This window comes from Cupressus sempervirens, chromosome 4 (assembly GCF_028749045.1).
Source record: "Cupressus sempervirens isolate cs-2001-9-10 chromosome 4, ASM2874904v1, whole genome shotgun sequence".
NCBI classification, from domain to species: Eukaryota; Viridiplantae; Streptophyta; class Pinopsida; order Cupressales; family Cupressaceae; genus Cupressus; species Cupressus sempervirens.
Window position 1 is genome coordinate 424,993,759 of NC_143121.1, and position 24,654 is coordinate 425,018,412.

Here is a 24,654-nt window from a genome sequence, read left to right on the forward strand (position 1 = left end):
CTTCCTCACATTTATTTTTCTAAGATGACAATTATAGTTGTTTGATTTACAACTCTCAATTATCATTAGTTATTCTAGGGTCGTTTATTATTAGCTATTTGTATTTATTTAGTTAACCTAAGTTAATTCAAGCGTATTTTATTTTATATTTTGGTTAACCCATTTACCTTTATTACATTATTTCCCCTTAGGTTTCTCATTCCCAAGATATTTTCTAGATCCACATTCTTTATCTCACATCTTATTTTACATATTATCTTCATATGTCATCTTTTAACCTCATTAAAATATTCTCATTTTAGAATTTACTGTTAGATAACTAAGAGGTGAGAGGTGAATCAGTTATCATTAGGTCCTTAATACCAATTTCAACAACTTGACTACTTAAAATTTCAATATACCAATAAACTATTAGCTTATATCCAAATTAACTTTACCAGTAAACTATTAGCTTATATCAAAAATTAGAGTAATTGATTGTTCACAATATATTTCATATATCGAATTGCAACAATAAACATCATATTAACATGAAATATCATGCAACACAATCATCCACACATTTTTCCACTGATATTTTTGATGTAGAAACCTTGTTAAGGGAAAAAACACCTAGATTTGTTAATCCAAAATTTTCACTCTTCTGAAGTGAGCTTAGTTAGGAGCCAACATTGTTAAAGGTTACATGCACATTGTTAGATGTGATATGGTTAAGGGATTTACACCAAAGATCATGTAGACCTTATCACTCCTCAATGGAGTGGCATAATCTAAAGGGCTTGCAAACATTCAATGGAATATCACCTTAAAAAGGATTTGCAAAATCCACTCAATTAAGAGATTTTATGTTGTAATTATTAGAGAGTAATAATTAAATAATCTAATAAATACTGCAATTACCTTTATTGTTTTAGATCTCTATTTTTTCTCATCCTTTTTCCTTTATTCCTCTTTGGCTAATCCAATCACACACATCAACCTCACACTTCTTCTATTGGATTCACAATGTTGTTATGCTCAGTGACCTTTGGCTATCAACTTCAATAATAATTTGATCATCATCTATGACCATCTCACTCATCTCTTAAATATATATATTATTGCTACTTAACCAAATTCTCCAATGTTTTATCACAATCATAACCATTTGATCATCTTCCAACTTGGATTCATTAAATCTAGGCAATCAGTCAACGCAATTTATCCTCAAACTTTGAACTCCTCTTTTTGATCATTAAATCTCCTCCATCACATTATAAATAACTTGAAATATTAATAAATTCTCTCATTTACTTCATCCTTATCTTAGAAACTTCTTGATCAATCCATATTTTCATCAAATGTTGGCCTCAAATTGATTCTTTAGGAAACTATTCATCTCTTCCCTACTCGATGAATACCACACTTGCTCTATCAATACTACACTCGACCAATACTAAGCTTAGTTAATACTATACTTACTCAATTAGCATTGTTCATTATTTGTTCACTTAACATATGCTAGGTTAATATTGTGATATCTCAATAACTATTACTACTTCATTTCCCAACCTCAATCTAGCTCAGTGCAACTCCCTATTTCTTTATCTTTACACTCCATAACTTTTTCTTCATTAATAACCAAAGTAACTTGCATGTGCATCATCTCAACACTTAATCAAATCATTATTATCTTGTCAAAGTATAACTCATTAAGTACCCATTGAAATTTACATATTCATCAATACTTTCTTCTATTGCATTTTCTCCTTCATCATTCAATCATCATTATCTCAATAAATCTCTTCCTTAACTAAAGCTACATCCTTAACATGATATGGCATCTTACTTATTAGCATAATATCTTATCTTATCAGGCTGAACATCAATAAAAATATAACAATTAATCTAACTTTTCCACATACGATTTTCTTTTTCTTCAATATAATCAATCAATGCTAATAATCTTCCCCTTTGGCATTGATGAAAATAGATTATGAAACAAATTGTGCAATACCAGACAAAAGCATCTGCATGGCAACATATTAGTTCTTTTTAACTGGATCTTCATTAGGTTCTTTGCTTAGTTGTGCAACTTTTAACTCCATTCATATTATTCTATTTTACTTATTCCCCCCCTTGATTCATCATATATACATCATGTTCCCAAATACATACACTCCTAGACAATCTCTCCCCTTGTGTAACATATTTCATGTACATATCTCCTCTTTGTGTTCTCAGACATGTATACATACGCTCCCCCTATAATCATCATCTCTTCTCAGTAATCTCTCCCCCTTTAACAACAATGCTAAAGGTAACTCTATAAAACATTCAGCTAGAAGCTTATAAAACATTATAGTTATACCTTGTACCTTACACGTAATGGTCATTTCTTTTCATTACATCCTTTTCACAACTTTGGGACAATTCATATAGAGTGAACTCTTACTACATCAACTCAATAAAGATATTATGATAAACCATGAATTGATGTAACATCCATCTTCACTTAGTGAACATAGGATATGGGAATGATCCCTAATTTACCTCTTAGATATTCAAATGCATTCTTAGGCAACGTCTTGGTGAATATATCCACAATCTATTCTTTAGACCTCACATATTCCAATCTTACTCATTTTTCTTGAACTTGTTTTCTCAAATAGTGATACTTAATAGATCAATGCTTTGTCTTTGCATGTATCACCATATTCTTTGATATTTTAGTAGCACTAATGTTGTCACAATAGATTGTTATAGGATTTGTGACCTCCTCTTGCATACCTTCCAACATTTTTTTTATCCATACAATATTTGAGCAATTGATTGTAACGACAACATATTCAGCTTCAGTAGTGGACCATGAGATACAAGTCTGCTTCTTGCTTATCCATGTCACATGCCTTTCTTCTAAAAAGAAATATCCTCTACTAGTACTCTTCTATCATCAACTTTTCCTTCCCAATCAACATCAATGTAGACTCTCAACTCAAAATATCCATTTTTCTTGTACCATAACCCATAATCTTTATTTCCTTTCAGATTCTAAAGGTTCTTTTCATTGTAGTTATGTGTGTATCCTTAAATTTACTTGAAAACATTTCTACTATTCTAACTACAAGTGAAATTTCATAATTTCTATGAACTACATATTGCAACTTCCCAATCATAGATCTATACAATGTTCATTCACTTCTACCAAGTTACTCTTGTTGGAAATGCAATTAATAACTGAGAGGGGAGAGGTGAATCAGTTACCACAAAAAAAATTCCAAGTTCCTTAGATATCAATACAAACTTCTCACTTAGTAAAATAAATTATTGCCTTTCTTGGTTAGAACTAGTATTCACTAAAACTTGGTTAACAAAGCAGTCTTAACATATTAATGTGTATTAACTTTTGGTACCTTAGTTGCAAAAACATAAAACATAAAGAAAATAAGATGAACACATGAGACACCAATATTTAACATGGAAATCTAATTTGGGAAAGCCACCAGTACAACAAGTTACAACTTTTCACTCTTCTGAAGTGAGTCCTATTAGGAGCCAAACCTGTTAAAGGTTACAAAGCACACGGTTAAGTGTGACCTTGTTAGAAGGTTTGAATCACTCTATTAGGAGTGGCCTTGTTAGAATTCTTCAGACACTTCAATTTGAAATACCACCTTGTTAGAGGGCTTACAAAATAATTGCTAAGCCAACTCTGTTAAGAGACTTCTTCGTTGCTACAATTGTTAGAGAATAACAATGATTGACTTGATATTGAAGCAACTAACTTTGCAAATTCAGATCATTGTTCTGGTTTATCCTCTTGATCCTTCCTAATTAGAATAATCTTTGTAGCTCCTCAGATGTTTTGTCCTTAATCATATATTTTGCTTATTTCGCTTCTTTCACATTGTTCCCAATTGCTTAATTCAATCCACAACTTGACCTTTCATATATATGAAACTCAATGTCCAGTCGACTTGAATACCCTTCCATACAAGAATTTAACATCCATTTAGTCATCTTGTATTAACAAATTAATTAACAAAAGTAATCTGCTAATAGTTGGCTAACACTAAAATGAGTCAGTTAATACTAAATTCCTTTGATAACCAACTAAACTCAGTTAATACTAACTCTCTTCATTGAGTGACTGGGCTTAGTTGGCACTAACTTCCTTCATTGACCAACCAAGCTTAGTTAACACTGACTTCTCCTCGACTGATACTAGAATCTCCTTTGGTGCTCAATTGAGCTACACTTATACTATGCTCAGTTAAAGCTTGACATTTGTGTAACATCAATGACAATATACAATTAAATAATTGTTTTCAACAATCTCCCTCTTTGGCATTGATGACAACACAACATGTCATTATGCAAAGAAAATTTTTAGAGAGACATAATGATTTATAAAATTTTATAATATCCTTAGTTTCATTCCAATTCTTCATCCATGAGAACTCCCTCTAAGATTCTCCTTCTATCACCTTATCTTCAAACTTTGTCAAACTCTCCCTCTTGCTCTTATACAAATCTCTCCCTTTGATTATTTTCTTTGACATGACATCAATCTCTCCCTCTTTGAAATAAAATGCCAAAGACTTTATACAAGGAATTTTTAATGTACTTGATGTATTGATTCATATGCAATGTGCTCTGTCAATCTTGCATTAACTTGATAGTTCTTTAGTGAAGCTTAGTTGATGCATCATTACTTTGTACTCTAGTGAGTATTAGATAGGGGAATGAACCCTAGCTTACCTCTTAGATACAAAAATTCATCCTTAGGTAATGGCTTGGTGAATATGTATGTAGCCTGCTCCTTGGTGTTCATATATTCCAATCTCGCCTATTTGTCTTGAACTAATTCCCTCAAAAAATGACACTTGATTGCAATGTGTTTTGTCTTAGTATGAATCATAGGGTTCTTGGATATATTGATTACACTTGTGTTATAATAATAGATAACTATTGGTTCCTTGATTTCATCCTTCATTCCTGACAACAATTGCTTGATCCAAATTATGTTAGAACAATCAACTACTGCAACAAGATATTATGCTTCTATTGTAGACTAAGAGATGCAATTCTTCTTCTTGCTTGTCCATGACACAACCTTTTTCGAAGAAAGAATGCTCCTCCACTAGTGCTTTTTCTATCATCAATGCTTCTAGCCAATCTGCATTAGTAAAGGATTTCAACTCAAAGTTTCCTCCTTTCTTGTATCGTAAACCATAGTCTTAAGTGCCTTTCAGACATCTCATAATTCTCTTGACTGCCATCATATAATTTTCTTTAGGATTTGCAAAAAATCTTGCAGCTATACCTACTATTAATGTAATATCAAGCCTTGTGTGTACCACATACTAAAGTTTCCCAATCAGGTAGTCTGATTTACCTCCTTTGAATCATCATTCTTAGATAGTTTGTGTCTGGTAGACATAGGTGTTCCAACTAGTTTGGAGTCTTCCATTCCAAAGGGCTTCAATATTTCCTCGATGTACTTTGATTGAGTAATGTAGATGCCATCCTTCATTTGATGAACTTGTAAACCAACAAATAATTTTATCTCTCCAAACATTGATATTTCAAATTCTTTCTTCATTCCTTTAGAGAATTATTTACATAAGTCATCATGTCTTGTGACTAAAACATCATCTATAAATATTTTTGCTAGCAATATCTTTTTATGTGGTCCTTCTTTGATATACAAACTATTATTATCATTTGTTCTTTGAAAACAAATCCCTACCACATATCTATGTAGCCTTTCATACCATGCTCTAGGAGCTTGTTTTAGACCCTATTAGGCTTTGTATAGTTTGAATACCACGTCTCTTTTATTTGGATCAATAAAACCTTTAGCCTATTTAATGTAGACTTCTTCCTCTAGAATTCCATTCAAGAAAGATGATTTTACATCCATTTGATACAATTTGAATCCTTTATGTGCAACATAAGCAAGTAGTGCTTTGACTCCTTCAAGTCTTGCAATAGGAGTAAATGTTTCTTCATAGTCAATACCTTCTTCTTGAGCATATCCTTTACACACTAGCCTTGCCATGTTTTTTGATACTTCACCTTTTTCATTTAATTTGTTTCTAGAAATCTACTTTTTACTAATATATATTTTTGTCCTTAGGTGTAGGAACAAGAGTCCAGGTATTGTTCCTTTCAATTTTCTCAATTTTTTCATTCATTGTCTCTATCAAACTTTCATTATTCAAAGCATCTTTTATAATTCTAGGCTCAAATTCACTAAGAAAACATGTGCCTTTTAGTTTGTTCCTTGTTAGTATGCCTCATGTTTGATCTCCAATTATTTGTTTATGTGCATGATGCCTTCTGACATATTTGACAAGTACAGGTTCCTTCCTTCTAGATTTTGGACTTGTTTCACTTGGTTCACCATGTTCAATGACTATGAAATTTTGATCTTTTCTCAGGTTCCACTATCTGAGACTTAGTTCCCTTTGTCTATGACTCAGGTTCCTCTATTTGTGACTTAGTTTGAACTATTTGTAGCTTGGGTTGCACTAGTTTCAACTTGGTTTGCACTATAGACATAGGTGACTCAGGTGGTATAATCTATTGTCACCCAACCACATTTGCTTGTAACTTGGGTAAAGTCTTAGGCACATAGTAACCAAAGTTTTTGTAGTCTTTAGGTGCCTCATTGCCTCATTCTTCATTCTTTTCTACAAACTCATCAATTTTCACATGTACACTTTACATAACCTTGTGAGTAGCAAGATTTAAACATATATATGTTTTCCTCTTGTTGGAGTAGCCTAGGAATATGCCTTCATCACTTTTTGCATCAAAATTTCTTTTTATTGCCTCTTTCAAGATATAAAATTTTCTTCCAAATACTTTGAAATAATAGACATTAAATTTATAGCCATATCATAATTCATAAGGTGTTTGATTTGCACCTTTCTTTAGTTGAACTTGGTTCATGGTGTGAACTATTGTGCTGATTTCTTTTTTCTAGTATTTGGTTGCAACATTCTTCTCTATCATCAATGTTCTTGCACAATCCATGATGGATCTATTTCTTCTATCAACTATGCCATTCTATTGAGGTGTACTAGGTTCAAATAGTTGTCTTCTGATCTCTCTTTTATTACAAAACTCATTGAATTCATTAGAGATTAATTAACCTCATCTATTTGACCTTAGGCATATTAGATTCTCCCTTGTTTCTTTTTCAACTCTAGCTAGATACCATTTGAATTTTTGAAAATCTCTAGATTTATCTTTTAGGAACACCACTATCATTATCCTAGAATAGTCATCAATAGAAAAGATGAAATATTTATCTCCATTGTAGCTCTCTGTACCTATTGGTCCACAAAGATCTGCATGAACTAGTTCCAAGACTTCTTCTGTATAGCAATTCTTACTTTTGAAACTACCTTTGCCCATTTTTCCAATTTGACATTGTTTGCACCCTACCATATTAGGTTTCTTTAGATTTGGAATACCTCTTACTCTTTTGTTATTGCTTATGGTAACTAGGTTATCAAAGTTTACATGACACATTATTTTATGCCATAGCCAAATTTCCTCTACTTTTTCCAAAAAACATGAATGTATTAGTAATATCTAGATAGAATATATTACCTTTAGTCTGACTACTTGTCCCTACTAGATTTCCTTTGCTATCCAGTAGCTTGGCTTTCCCATTCATGAATTCTACATTGTACCCAATGTTGTTTAGTTGTGCCACACTTAGATGATTGTGCCTTAGTCCTTCAACCTAGTAGGCATTATCACATTTGATTCCATTAGTTAATGCAATGCATCCATTTTACTTTCACATAACATGGTTCTTTATTTCCAAATCTAACACTTCCACCATCATAATGTTCCAAGTGTTTAAACTTAGTTTTATCACCAATCATGTGATAAAAATAACCACTATCTATTATCCATGTGTTATTCTTGCTGACATGAGAAATAAGTGCCATCTTTTCATTTTCTCCACTATTTGATTCATCCTTAATAGCAATACATACCATTTCATCTTCATCTTTATCATCATTGTCATAATCATTAGTAATGTAACAAGATTTCTTACCTTTGTCTTTGCAGTCTTTGTAGCTCTTGAAGTCTTTCTTGCCTTTGAACTTATTGAATTTTATGTCATCTTTGTTTTCTTTTTTTGGGCACCTTGCAACAATGTGACCAACCTATTCACAAGAGAAACAAATCAATGGCATTTTACCTTTTATCTACCTTTTCCTTTTGGTAACCTTCTTGCAAGTAGGGATTGAAGAGCTTTAAGGTCATCCTTGGAATCATCATCTTCTTCACTATTAATCTATTTGCCTTTTGAGTTTCCTCCCTTTCTACCAAGAGTTAGTTTGGCTTTGAATGTAAATTCTATGTTGGTAGTATTAGGAAGATATTTATCGAAGTTATCCAACTCAAAAGCAGTCAATATTCCCACTAGTGCATCCAAAGTTATATCATTTTTAGGATCACATCTCATCTCTTGAAAAACTAGAAATCTAATTGCATAAATAGGAAAAAGAGTTCTTAATACTTTGCTGACATTGTTGTATCGTCTATTTTTCCTCCAATAGATCTTAATGTACTTACACTTGCTTTTGATTCTTTCAATGTATTTTGCAATGTTTTTATCTTCTTTCATCTTCATTTTATCAAAGTGGCCTCTTAGACTTTCTACTTTAGCTCTTTTCACATTATCATCTCCTCCATAGATCTTCTCTAGTTTATTCCACATGTCATAGGTAGTAGGGAAATCTCTAACTTCATCAAGTTCAAAATAGTTGAGAGATGAAGCAATATCAATCATCACTGTATTATAATTCTTCATATCCACCATCTGATCCATAGTTAAAGGCTTTGGTGGTGCCATTTCCTAGTTCAATAAGAAGTGTTGACATGTATCTCTAATAGTTCCCAGATGTAGCTTCATTAGTTCCCACTATGCTGAAAAGTTATCTCGATTAAGCTTAGGAATCTCTCTTCTATAAGATATCTTGATATTTATCTTAGGTCTTTGAAACCTTTTTTGTAAGCACCAACAACTTTGATACCAATTGCTGGAAGTAAAATGAGTAACTAAGAGGGGAGGGGTGAATCACTTACCAAAAAAATAATTCCAAGTCCCTTAGATGTCAATACAAACTTCTCACTTAGTAAACCAAATCCTTTCTCTGCTCAATTAGAACTAGATATTCAATGAAACTCAGTTTATAAAGTTGTCTTAATATATTAATGTGCATTAACCTTTGGTAACATAGTTTTAGAAACATAAAGTATTGAGAAAATAACATGAACAAATGAGACATCAAGATTTAACATGGAAACCTAATTTGGGAAAACCACTAATGCAACTAGTTACGACTTTTCACTCTTTTGAAGTGAGCCTTGTTAGGAGCCAACCCTATTAAAGATTACAAAACACATGGTTAATTATGACCTTGTTAGATGATTTGAATCGCCCTATTAGGAGTGGCCTTGTTAGAGGTATTCTAATACTTCAATCATAAATGCCACCTTGTTAGAGGATTTAAAAAATGATTGTTAAGCCAACTTTGTTAAGAGATTTCTTTACTACTAAAATTGTTAGAGTAACAATGATTGAGCTGATTTTGAAGCAACTAACTTTGTAGATTCAGATCATTGTTCCAGTTTATCCTCTTGATCCTTTCTTATCAGAATATTATTTTTAGTTCCTCATATGTTCTATCCTTCTTATTTTTCTTCTTTCACGTTGTCCCTAATTGCTTTATTCAATCCACAACTTAACCTTTCATATATATGAAACTCAATGTCGAGTCAAATTGAATATCCTTCCATACAAATATTTAACATCCATTTAGTCAACTTGTATTAACCAATTAATTAACAAAAGTAATCTACTAACAGTTAGCTAACACTAAAATGAGTCACTCGGTTAATACTAATTCCTTTAATAATTGACTAAACTTGGTTAATACTAACTGTCATCATTGACTAACTAAGCTTAGTTAACACTAAATTCCTTAATTGATTGACTGGGCTTGGTTGACACTAACTTCTACTCGGCTGATACTAGAACCTCCTTTAGTGCCCTACTGAGCTTGACTTATACTGTGCACGGTTAAAGCTTGACATTTGTGTAACATCAATGACAATATACAATTGAATAATTATTTTCAACAACTCTTCCTTAGAAATTTTGTACCCATTGGTGTACCTATTGGCCTTGACTCTTTCATAAATTTTTTTTTTTTGACTATATGCTTGATGTATTTTGAGTAAGTAATGTATAGTCCACCTTTAACTTGTTGAACTTGTAAACCAACATATTATTTTATCTCATGAAACGTTTATGTTTTAAATTCTTTCCTCATTTCATCATCAAATGACTTACACATTAAATTCATTTCCTTCAAATATAATGTCATCAACAAAAACCTCATCTATTAAGACCTTACCTTTAGTTTCACTTTTCAAGCATACATTATTGTTGTCACTAGTTCTAACAAAACTACTAATCATATAGAAATCTAATATTTCGTACCATGCTTGGGGTGCCTGCTTTAGTCCATACAAAGCTTTGTGTAGTTTACATACCATGTTCCTTTGATATGGATCAACAAATCCTTCAAGTTGTTCAATGTACACCTATTCCTCTAGAATTTCATTAAAAAATACACACTTGACATCCATTCGATAGACCTTGAATCTTTTGTATGATACATATGCAAGTAGTATTGTCAATCCTTCCAATCTTGGAATAGGTGAAAATGTTTCTCCATAGTCAATTCCTTTTTCTTGAGCATAACCTTCACATACTAATCTTGATTAGTTTCTTACAACTTCTCCATTTTTATTCAACTTATCCTTGAAAATCTATTTTTTTCCAATCACATTCTTGTCCCTGGTTCTCAGTACTAATGTCCACGTGTTATTCTTCTCAATCTTCTCAATGTCTTCATTCATTGCATTAATCCAATCTTCATTTTGAAGTGCATCTTTGACTTTTCTAAGCTCAAACTCAGAAGTCAAGCATGCATTATCTCTTAAGTAACTTCTTATCATAACTTCAACATTCTTATCTTCAATTATTTGACTATGTAAATGGTGCTTCCTTAAATATTTTGCTAAAATAGGTTCTGTTAGAAAGTACAGTCAACCAAGATAATTGAGAGGGGGGTGGATAAGCTATCAGATCAATACAACTTTTATCAACCTTATTAAATTTTAAACATGTAATCAATATAAATGAAAACCATAAGAAGATACACATACACAATAACTCAACATATGTTGACTAGGGAAACCCTTGATGAGAGGGAAAACCCTAGTGCAGATGGTACCTGTTGGCTCCTGATTTAACAGATTTAAGAATAACCAAGAAACCAGACCAATACATCTAAGGCTAGCAAATTCCTATGATGGATGCACTTGACTGCAATCTTGGGCCAACTATAAGGATAGACCCTCCTTCTACTCTAGGCTCTACAAAACCTAGGTTGGTGTACCTTAGATTCACTTATATGGTACCAATGCTAAAACATACACTTGAATCTTGACAAAGCAGATAAAAATCCTAAATCTTCTAACACTTATGTAGAGATCTCAGACATGGAATAGCTAATAACATGGCCAAAGAAATTTCTAAGCTAAGTGAGGGCATCACATTTCAGTCCTTCAACATTTAAAGGGAAAAACATTTGATTAATGTTGTTGATTTCAACATAAACCCCAAATATGCAGTAGTAAGAACAAGTTGATCTTATAGTTGATTAGTGCCTTATCCATTGGGCACAAGCTAAGTCAAAACACACACATGGATACTTGAGATATATGAGCAGGTATCCATGTGTGTGTTTTGACTTAGCTTGTGCCCAATGGATAAGGCATTGATCAGCTACAAGATCAACTTGTTCTTATATCTCAAGTATCAATGTATATGTTTTGACTTAACTTGTTCCCAATGGATAAGGCACTGATCAACTATAGGATCAACTTGTTCTTATTGCTGCATATTTGGGGTTTTTGTTGAAATCAACATCATTAATCAAATGTTTTTCCCTTTAAATGTTGAAGGACTGAAATGTGATTCCCTCACTTAGCTTAGCGATTTCTTTGGCCATGTTATTAGCTATTCCATGTCTAAGATCTCTACATAAGTGTTAGAAGATTTAGGGTTTTTATCTACTTTTTCAAGATTCAAGTGTATGTTTTAGCACTGGTACAATATAAGTGAATCTGAGGTACACCCACCTGGGTTTTGCAGAGCTTGTAGTAGAAGAAGGGTCTAATCTTATAGTTGGCCCAAGATAGATGTCAAGTGCATCCATCATGGGAATTTTCTAGCCTTAGATGTATTACTCTGATTTCTTGGTTATTCTTAAATCTGTTAAATTAAGAGCCAACAAAATGGTGACTCTATTGGGGAAGTATTGAATCTGAAAGAGAGATTTAATACGATTGAAAGAAAGGCATGTGCAAATTTTTCTATAGTAGCAAGGTTGTGAAGTGTTTTCCATTTCTTTGCTGAATATTCATGTCTCCTAGTGATGTTTTATCCATTTGCAATAGTAATTTTAAGGTTGAGTGTAAATTGTATTACTAAGAGGTTTTATCTTCAATCAATTCAACTAGTCTTGGTTTTCAAAGTACTACTATAAATTTAGAGTTAGAATTGTTCAAAGGTGTTTTCTCTCTTCGAAGTGTTTGATGATTTGCAAGTCCCATAAGTTGAAAGTTTAGTTCAGATTTTTCATGTTATAAATCATGTTATAAATCTTTCTCACAATTGTAAGTGGTGACTCTCTAACAAGATCTCTATACCAGTGTGAATTGGTTCTATATAAATGTTTTCAAGAGCTTTCAACTAAATTCTATAGATCTAAAAGTTATTTTAAGGTGTAAACAATAAGAAAGAATATACAGGTTCTTGATTGATAAGTTTTGATGTGTTGTATGTGATCTATTGCCATAAGAATTTTGAATGTTTTTGATTAGGAAAACAGGTTTTATAGGGATCCTGAAACCCAAAGTTTTACAGCATTAAACAACTTAAAGCATAAAAGTCAAAAAAAACAAAAACAACGTTAAAAGGCCAGAAACAAAAAGGCCCGAATCTAGGGAAACAAAGGTCAGGAACAAAGCCTGGCGGGCAGACTAGTGTCCCTTCATCTCCATTGCCTGCAGGATTTTTGCAGCATCGCTTTCCTTCTGGATGGCCTCCTCCTCCTGGGTCGCGGGGGGGGGGGGGAATGCATTTGGTCCCCCTGGCTTTCCTGGATTCCAGTCTCTTTCTGAGGATCCTCCCGGCTGGTTCCGTTCTCTGTACTCTGCTCCACATTCCCCACAAGACCGACATTGGTCAGATAGTCCCCCAGATTAACAATGTTTTCATTCAAGGTATGGAGGGTATCTACAATCTATTTAGTCACAACCCGATGGACAGAATCCAGCCTTTGGACCTTCTGCTCGAGCCGGGAGATTCTGTCCTCCTAATTGTCACTGGGGTCCTTGCTTCTGTCTTTTTCCTGGCTGCCCACCTGGTCTTTACTACCTCTGGCCTCATGATCCTTGACTTCCCCCCTGTTATTGGTCTGGTTGGACTAGTCCTTCAGAGTCTCAATTTCCTGAAAAAAGCCACTTAATGGAGCGAAAATTGTCAATCAGGCTGTTCTTTGCATTGTTGAGGAAGTTGAAACCTATTTCACGGGCATTGTTAGAGAGAACCAGAATAAGAATTTTGAATGTTAAAATGAATCAAAATGGTGATTTAATTTTGTTCTCCTCAAGGAGATGGTGGCTCTACAAGGACTTGATCAGTAGTATGAAGAATTAAAGTTTGTACCTATGCCAACCAGCAGATTAAGTTTGCAAGCATCAACACTCAAGGTATTTTTCCACTTTCATGTGATTTCCTTTCCATGAAAGTAAGTTCTACAAAAGATTCTCCGTCAAATGGTATCTCTAGCACTAAATAGGAGAGTGGTTTGATATATCTCAACATACTTTGTGAAAGATTGAGTTAGCAAGTGTTTTATTATTTTGACGTATGTTCGAAGTTTTGAATTGGTAGAAAAGTTTTTAGATTTGTTGCAAATAATAAATTATGAAAGTGAATTTGGTGAATGAGTTTCAAGTTGTAAGAAATGGAAAATTTCTTTTCACTTGATATGTAGTCCATGGTAAGAATTGTAGATCTATTTCTGCAAAGAGATACATGCCATTAATTTTTGATGGCATTCATGGTTTCTTGAATCCTATGTTGTATGATGTTAGAAAGTATTTGCCTAAGTTTGATGGGAACCATGAAAATTTAGCCAGTCATCATGCTTAGATGTACAGTGACTTGATTGGTGATTTTGAAATTCCTCATGAAGATGTGCATATGAAGTTGTTTGTTCAAACTTTAGAAGGTGATGCTAGAGATTGGTATTCCTTTCTACCGACATTTTCTATTTCATCTTGGGATGAATTACTTTCAGCCTCCATGAAGCAATTTAGGGAAAGAGTAAGAATCTCTAATTATTTTGAGAAGTCCTTGAAGATTGAAATTAGGAATGGTGAATTAGTTCTTGAATTTAATATTAGATTTGCAAAAGTTTTAAATGAGATTCCTGAAAGTTGTAAGCCGGATGATCAAGTATGTCTAGTGGTTTATCTTGACACATGTGACGAGAAGATGAGTTATCTATTAAGAGATAAAGAGTCTGAGACTTTGCATCAGGCATTCATGACAACGATAGAGATTGAAAATAATTTAAAGTATGGCTTAACTAAGAGTCACTTTTCTAGGAATGTTTGCTGGTAAGACAAGGTTCAAAGGAAGAATCAATTTGATAAAGAGTGTTTGATTTCAGATCAGAAAATAGTATCACAACAATAGATGACAGAGGTGGATTCACTTGATCAGTTAGATATGCAATATACGAATTCAATTGTTTCTTCTCCTATTGATGATTTGTGTTATGTTGAAAACATAATTGATCATGAAGTTTAAAGATGTTCATCTTAGTATGAGGATGAAGAAGCTGGAAATTGTGTTTCAAGTGATGTGAACATTGTTGCTGATCTAACATATTATGAAGAAGCATCATGTGAAGACAATGATGAAATTTGTTACTTGAGTCAAGAGGAAGACAATGATAATACATGTTCGTCTTCATATGAATATGATGTGAATTGGGAAGAAGAAAGCAATGATGAAAGTGAGTACTCTTATGCTAGTAAAGGTATGATTTCTTTTTCTAAATCTGAAAGTGAAGTTCCATTTTAGAATTATGCAAGTCAGCTTAAGATTGAAAGTTGTGAAGAAGAGTTGTCTATACAATATGAGGACAACGAGATTATTTATAAGGATGGACTACATAATTGTGTAGATGAATGTCTTGAAGATGTATGTAGTAGTAACTAGCAATATGCAAAAGATTCTAAGATTTATGCATCAACACTTATTGGTAGGATAAATGATGATGGGTTTGCAAGACATTTGAGTCATCTTAGAGAAGACAATGGAAGTAATATTGATTTATATTCTACATGCTTTGGTGATTGAGTGGATGGTGTGTCTTCTTGTCATGATTCTGATTTCTCTTCTTCATATGTTGAAAGTGTACATGAAAATGATGTTAGAAATGGTTTCAAAGGTTTCAAAAATCCATTGTATGGTGAAGAACTTGATGTTGATCAACACATCACTTGTCATAATGTCCACAAAGGAGCTTTGCATGGAGTTATCAACCAACTTTTTTAAGAGATCATGGAATGTTCAGATTTAGTTGAGGATGATCTTAATGATGATACATTGTCTTATTGCTATAAGAGATCAGATTATTTTTCTTTCATATGTGATAGTGATTATGATGATGAGGTTGCATCTCATGAGATTGATAATAAGGTGTTTGATGAAATTGTTGTTGAAAATCAGCATGTACCTTGTAGCAAGTTTTATGATGAATACTCTAATGTGATACTAATTCGTTTGCTTATTTCAAAGAGTCATTAGAAGATTGTGGATTAGTTTCAAATTCTGACATTGATGACATTGGTGAGTACAAATCTTCTTTCTCATTCGAATACCATCTGGTTATGCATAAGGCTACACAATTTCAAGGTATGTGTGATCTTTTTCCCCAAGTTGAGTATGAAGCCTTTATATTCAAAACTGATAGCATGAATGATTCATTTGATGAAGAAGAGTTTTAGTTTAAGTCTGATATTTTTGAGCATGTTGATTAGAACTTTCATAATGAGCAAGTTGTTGAGAATGATCATATTTTTTATATGCATTATGAAAGTGAAGTTGTAGATTCAATTTTGCCAAGAGAGTTGATTCATAATGCTAACCTGATTGGTGAAATTGATAGAAGAAATATTTTCGGCTTACCTCATGAAATTTCAAATGAAAATAAGATTTATGATAGAGGTAAAAGTTTTTGTTGAATTTTGGTGGCCCGGCGCTATCGTTTGTACAATTTAGGACTAGTTGTTTCTTGCTTTCAATGAAAGTTGTTCGAGAGAAGTTTTTCTTGTCAAGTGTGTGGTCCACTTCTTTCAAAAATGAATCCTTGCCATGTCGACAAGGGACATACATCCCTAGACAAAGTCACTATTGGGACTCAAAATTGAAGCCTTGATTTTGAGTACCATCCTAAAAATCATGCCCTATAAGCGCTTTTTGATGCATGTGTACTTGACTATACTTGTGAGGCCTAAGAGGTGTTTAGTGTTTCTAACACCTTGCATTTAGTATATCCACTCATCCCATGAAGATAGATTACCAGTCTGAGTCATTCTGTGAAGTCCTATTTTGAGCAATGTCCAAATCTGCATTTTTGCCCAAGTGTCAAATAATGACAGGAGGCCAAGTTTTCATTTGAATATCTTGCACCCAATAATGTTTCATGACTCACCACTTTGGGAGTGTTTAGTATCCATACTAGAGAAGATATATTTTAGATTTTGAGTCATTTTGATATTTTGACCAGGTTTTGGATCCCTCAAAGCTGATCATTTATTGTTGTCATGCTGATGGAAATTGTTCAAAATTCTAGGAGGCCCTATTTGACTTGTTATAACTTTGACCCAGTTGACCAAAATGAGAAAATTCCTTTTGCATTACATTCTAGAGGTTAGAGACTTGCTATTTTCAATTTTAAGCTTATGAAAAATCTGTTTGATTAGTTTTTGAACATGATTCCAAAAGTAATTTGTAAAGTTTTACTAGTGTCAAAAATTGTAGATTGGTCAGTACCCTTGTTCGGGATGTCATAACCCTGAATCCATGTTAGGTGCGATTGAATGGATTATACTGTTGTGTTCTACTCTAAAAATTCTTTAAGTGTGCGAGTTTGCAAATCTTAACGAATCCATTTGCACACTTTCCCAGATCCATTCCGTTTGCAAAAACTACTTTTTTGCCATTGTTTCCAATCTATAAATTTTGAGTAGCCTTCTTTGATCGCTCGCCAAATGCGTCCAGTTATTTATCATGAGCCTAAATCCTAGATTTATACTCTTCTCATGACATTGAACCAATGCCCCAATTTACATTCTCCCAAGTGTTAGTTTACCTAGTTTTCGAAGCCAAATCCAAACTCATTTTATGGTTTTCTAACTTGTTTTCTTGTAGGTAGTTCTGAGAGGGCAACTTTGATAGTTAATATCTTTTGACTGAGAATTCACCATGAGATGAGATTTGATAGGGTGCAGGAATTTAAAACAAAGAATTAATAGGTTTGTTTTTAGAGCCTGGTCAGGTGTTTTTATCAATTTTTAAAGTCGATCAAAGGACCTCCTAGCATGAAATTACAAATTGCAGAAAGAGGGGAATTTAGTTTTAAAAGTTGAGTCAAACAATGATCAAATGGTTTTCATCCAACATGAGATGATTAATGGATCAATTTGAGATATCAGTTGTTTGAAAACAATTTTTTTTTAGCCAGGCCCACTTTGGGGTCCAATTAATTACACCAGATTGATAAGATTAATAAGATGTGAAATTAAAAATATTTAGAGACCAAAATGATGATGCAAATGATAAGTCAAGGTTGCTTTCTATGATCATAGTTCATGAATGGGATATTGATTTAAGTTTGATTTCTCATCATCTAAATGGTGTGGAATCTGAGAAGTCATTTTTAAATACAACATCTGACAAGATTTCCCTATTTTTGATATTAAGATGGATTTCAATGCCTTGTTCTAAAGCTCTCAACTTGGGACAAGCTAGAGTATGCTTGTTTGGAAGTTGGTTGGTTGTATTTAGTAGAAGCCAAATATATGAGTGCCTTAATTGCTATAGATTCAATGAGCCATGGTACACACATTACTCATAGTATTCACAATACTTCATTTTCAACACAAGTTGCAAAACATTCATGGCCAACTACATAGGAGGATGCATATGGTTCAATGACTTTTCCATGCACTATCATAACTTCAATTTCATCTCAACACTTGATGGCGATGAAGCTACCATCATTAATTGGAATATTACCAGTAGGGATGTTTTTTATATCTACAATCTTTATCCTACTATCCAATATGTTAGACAAAGATTACATATCTACAAGAAAATGGTTTGCAATTGGGTGGGTTGATTATGATGATATCCTATGGTTGCGGAACATGCCTGATTGAATAAAGAGAAAATCTAAGAGGGGCATCACCACAAGTGTGCTCAAGCATTTAGAGGTATACAAATAGGGGAGTCTGCAATAGGGGTGTGCATTCCAAAAACTACTTGGAAATGATTCTTTGCTAATGGGTTTGATGTCAATGCTAGAGGAATCTGTGAGAAGGATTTCCACTCTTATCAAATAGCAACCTGTATTAGCAAAGTGGAAGAGGCATGTGTTATAAGACCCTGCTCCCATTCTATTTTCAGACATAGTATTCACACCATGGGAATGATTCTTAACTATATTTGAGAAATGAAAAAGATATTAGATGTCCCACCAAATCGCCTCAGTTCCTAGTCAACACTATCAAGAAATGGTTTCTCTATAAAATCTATATTTTGATTTGGTTCTCGGAAGATCCTCCCACATCTTTTTGAATATCATTTGCCTGTGGTTTGTTTGATCTTTGAATTCTTTGAATGATGCACTTGACATGCTTCAAGCAACGCTCTAAGAAGGTTCATGTGAAGTTGGAATATCAAATATGGAGTGATAGGGATAGAAAAGACATGTGTGAGGATGTTAGAGAACAAGATCAACTAATAATTTTTAGTCCCATATTTGTTGTGTTGGGTAGTTTTGATGTCTTTTTATACATAATCATATAATATTATAGTGTCTAATAAGATACAAGGCTTTTGAAGCCTCAAGTTGTTCTCGTGGACCCCACTTGGCCAATTGGAAAGAACATCAATTTTGATGCAAAATGATGATGTGGCGGTGATGTGGATCTGAGAGAAAATAAACAATTGACATGTGATAGATTGGTGGATGAATCACAAATTGGCAATTGGCAAAAAGACTCCAACTGAGGTGCAAATTCTTGTGCATTGATGTGGCACTAGGGACATGCGTCATGAAGGCCAATCCCCACATGCATAGTTAGCAGCTTGCTGATTGTAATGCAGGGAAGCACCTAGATGACACATGGCATCAGGCCCTAGTCAGTTGTGATGTAGTGATAGTATAGTCAACAAATGACAAAATGATGACAGGATGGTATGAGAGCCAATAAGGAGTTGACATGTGGCAGTGATGTGTTAGCTAGTAGGAGGGTGCCACGTGGTGCCTAGGTGAAAGTTATTTGGGACCAATGGCATGCTGCCACATCGTAGAAAAAATTCAAACAAAGGTTGACTCAGATGTATGGGTAGGGAGAAAATTTGGAAATAATAAAAAATGATTTTTAAAGTGTTTTTTCAAAAAGAATCCGTGCATTGATTTTAAATTCAAAAAAGGTATAATCTAAAGCTTTGACTTTAGAAATTTTTAAGTCTTTTGAAAAATGAGATTGCAGACCAAAAAGCCATAACAAGGGAATATTTTTCAAAATAGGATTATGAGTGTTTCTGATGGGTAAATATAGATGTTATATGTCGTTAGATCTGGGAGAAGACAAACTCTCTATTTATGGAGTTTGTTTTTGCATAAGAAGTTGTTTGTTCAAGTTATATGAGGTTTTCTCCCAGATTCCTAGTTTGCAACCGCATTCAGATATTGAAGTTCAAATGTGATTTTTAGCAAGGTAATGAGTTGAATGTGTGTAAAAGATAGTAAAAATGTAGTTATGGGTGAGTTTGGTCACCTTCAAGTCAGTTGAATCCAATCTTTATCTACATTCCATGATGCATTTAAGATATTTTGGTGACATAAGGGTTTTCATCATTCATCAAAGATATTTCCAAGTTTCTTACAAAAAAATAATGAAAACCAAATCAAATCTCATGGGTAGGAAGATGAGAGAAGTTCTGAAACAACAAAGAATGGAGATTCAAGTGGACATATGTCATTTTCAGATCAGATCTGGGATTCCATTCTTCCTCTATATCTTTCTCTCTCATCCATTTTAAAGGTTGACAATTTTTAGTATGAGAGCAAATTGTTGGATCCATAACTGTGATTCCACCAAATTCTTCAGTAGATATTTCTCTTGTATGAACAACAGTAGTGAAGATAATATAGCTAGTTTTGATCTGTTAGGCAATTCTATGTTTTAATTTCATACGTGTGAATGTATAATTTCAAGGAAATGAATACAAATGGGAAATAATCTCTTTAGTTTCATTCTAATTCTCATCTCTTACCTCTATTGTCTATAATGTTTTGTGTTTAAGAACAAAGATCTTAAACTCATTTGCAATCCCTTAAAGTTGTATGTCTGGATAGGTTTTCTATTGGAACAAAGAGCCAAGTAAATGCTTATTTACCTTGACAAGGTCGCACGTTTCACCAAGAGGATATTTAGTAAGTAGTGAGAGTTTTTATGAAGATAGATGTCTATTTACAAGGTGAATGGACAGATTAGATACCTAAATATATGAGTATATCTTAGGTATCCATGTGTATGTTTTGACTTAGCTTGTGTCCAATGGATAAGGCACTGATCAACTATAGGATCAACTTGTTCTTACTACTGCATATTTGGGTTTTTTGTTGAAATCAACATCATTAATCAAATTTTTTTCCCTTTAAATGTTGAAGGACTAAAATGTGATGCCCTCACTTAGCTTAGCAATTTCTTTGGCCATGTTATTAGCTATTCCATGTCTGAGATCTCTGCATAAGTGTTAGAATATTTAGGGTTTTTATCTGCTTTGTCAAGATTCAAATGTATGTTTTAGCACTGGTACCATATAAGTGAATCCGAGGTACACCTGCCTGTTTTGCAGAGCCTGAAGTAGAAGAAGGGTCTAGCCTTATAGTTGGCCCAAGATTACAATCAAGTGCATCTATCATGGGAATTTGCTAGCCTTAGATGTATTGGTTTGGTTTCTTGGTTATTCTTAAATATGTTAAAGTAGGAGCCAACAATACCCATAAAATTATTTACTAATATAAACGTTCATTGTAAGAGGAAGGACTATGTTAGGAGCCAATGAAACATATTCAATACATATCAGCCCTTATTAGGATACTTTGAATTCCCGTGAGGAGATTTCAACCCTATTAGGAGTTGTAGAAGGAAGATGGACCCACTGTCCAAATAGCTTCAGGGGCAAGACCACTAAACTCACTATCCAACTGACCTTTGTATTATTCCTTTTAGAATAATAGAAATGCAACTATTCTTAACAACTTGAACTCTTTCTCTACCCTCTTACTATGCCAACACTAAACCAAATAATTCTCAGATCTCAATACCAGATCTCCAACTTTGCATCACAATGATCCCTTTGATTGCTTACTCACATTTACCAAATTTTCATATTACTTTCATAATTCACACTTACATATTTCATCACAAGAAAAATAACTTTCCATTATACCGTGCACTCAAAATAATTCATTGAGTCATCCTTGGGGTTTTCCCAATTATAATTATAATAGGACCTCAGTAAGATAATACAATTCATTACATCTTTTCACAATTACAAAATACTGGTTGCTCATAGTCTTCACAAATTTTCACACGTGCAACCTTATACTTTATGCAATCACTAACATCATCATCAGTCTTTCATTATCATTGTGTAACTACACTCATCAAGATTCTATCATGGTTAGGAGATATAATCTGAACACCAGAAACTACTTCTCAAGTACTCTCTCTGCACACTATATTCTGTAAATCACAAATAACTTTCACATGTCTTCAAATTCCTGTATGCACACTTATCCATGTCATCAAGACACATTTTAGGACATACTCTCAACTTCTTGATCTTATCATCAATTTTTGATCTCTATGACCTTGTTCTCTGTTTGCTACTCTGCCAATTTTCACAGTATGTTGACATTAATGACAAACATAGTCATGAATGCAACACATAATCATGCTAACTAGCTCTCCATTATTCTAGTAATGTTAGAATACTCCCCCCTATAAATACAATCATAGTTCATGCTAAAAATCTCCCCCTTTGGCATTGATGGAGAAATAAATGAGAAACAACTAAGTTCCAAGAATACCAAAACCATCTCTACTATTGTTGCTACTCTTATCTTTTCAAATCCTCTTCATCAATCAAAGCTGAAACTCTTAGGAATAACTCTTGCTCCCCCATTGATATACTTCTCTTCTCCCAATGACATCAAATCTATACTTTTCTTTGTAACTCTCCTTCATTCATAGGAGATTCTTTCATATGCCACCACTTCTCCTGATTCATAGGAGATGTTTTTCATGCACTGTCTCTTCCATTAACATCAATGAAAAAGGCATCATTATGTCAATCTTCTACTCAAATATCTTCAACCAATTCAAGTCTCCAATGACATTGTTCAATATAAACTACCAAGGGTCCTTCATGACTCTGCTCAATCATAGATACTCCCCCACAGAGGAAGCATCAACATTCAATCTAGATAAATGATAGTGCTTTATACCACTGGATTGATGCAATCTCTACATAATCTACTCTAAATTATGTAGGGGAATAACCCCAAGAATACTTAACAAATACTCAATTTATATGTTGGCTATTTTGCCCCCGTTTAGCCCATAACTGATAACTGATCTAAGAGATTTGCAATGGGTGTGATTCTTGACAGTGGGTTAACAAATACAAATTGGTAGTTAACAAGTCGTGTTGCTCATTTTCACTATTTCTTGGTGCCACTTTCATGCCCTTTGTAAAATAGAGGAGTTTTTCTATTCACAAAGCTTCCTTCCTTGCCTTTGCCAAATAACAAAGTTTAGTATTTTGAATGTTTCACATATTCCTGCATTTTCCTTGCCACGTGTCTCCATTTCATTTATTTGGTGGTGTTGTGATGTTTTCCAAGGGTTAAAGCACTAGAATTGTGCCACGTGGCAGTGGGTAAACTTTTTGTGTTATCCCATTGCACTATTTTGCAAGGGTCATTTTTGGTGGTCCTAAAATAGCAAAAGTGTATGTTGTTCCTTCCACCATGCATAAGTAAATGTGCCAACCATAAGATTTCAAAGGTTCCTTCATCAATGGTTGTGTTTTAATCATTCATTGGGATATTTTTGCAGCACTTGGGCCATCTAATTTTCTTATGAGGATCTTCATCAATGGTCCACCACTTTTGGGGTAGATCTGATCTTTTCCATGTGGGTCAACTCTATAGTTTACACAGGTGGGTTAATATGCATGTTGTCCCATCCCATATTTTTTGACAGTGGTGTGATTTGATTTCTCATGCTTGATACACATTTTCAAGAGTAGTTCTTTAATGTTGAGTGACTTCTTGGGTCTTGTTTTACGATGCCAAAGCATCTTCATTTCAATGCTTGGAATAATCAAATCTTTTGGGAATTGATCTCTTACAGATGGGTGCATTTCTTTTGGTCTCTTCATTTCACTTCTATGGGAAAGTTGCATTTCATGATCATATTTCTTTCTGATATTCATTAATGCTCTTCTTTGTAAGTCTAACTGTATCTTGGTTGGGGTTTGAACTTCATGTCTAGATTTGAGTTAAGCTTGAACTCTTTAAAAAGAAAAGTAGTAAATATTTTTGGGGTTCTTCTCTGTTTGCATTTTTGCAATAGTGGTATGCTCTACAAATGTATTCATATTACATCCCATTAATAAAATTATTTGTTTTACCTCTCCTTTCCAATCTAATATATTATGAAATTCTTGCCTTGTATGGATAGTTTTATTGTCTATTTTCTTAGATTTGTGTGTTGTGTTTAACATGCTGATAGTTGTTGTATAGTGAAATCCATTTCCTTTTGGCACTTGGTTAGTTCCTAACGCACATACAAGTTCTTGGAATGTAGAATAGAGTTGGAATCTATGTATTTGGGTGTTTTATTCATGTTTAGTGCATTTATAAGTAGAGACAATAACCAAGTTTCAATCTGGTGCATCACCCCCTTTCAATTTTAACATTTTAATTTATTCATTCCTTCTCCCTTTTCCTCTCAAGTTGTAGTTTAGATGCATTCTAATTGTAAGGAAGTGAGACTTCTTTGTAGATTCAACCTCATTGTACAAGTTCCACACTTGGAGGTTGTTTCCATGTTACACGAAGGGTGCAAAATTTTGCATTAGCAATTTTTGGCACAACTGGTGGGACAAGCATTCGA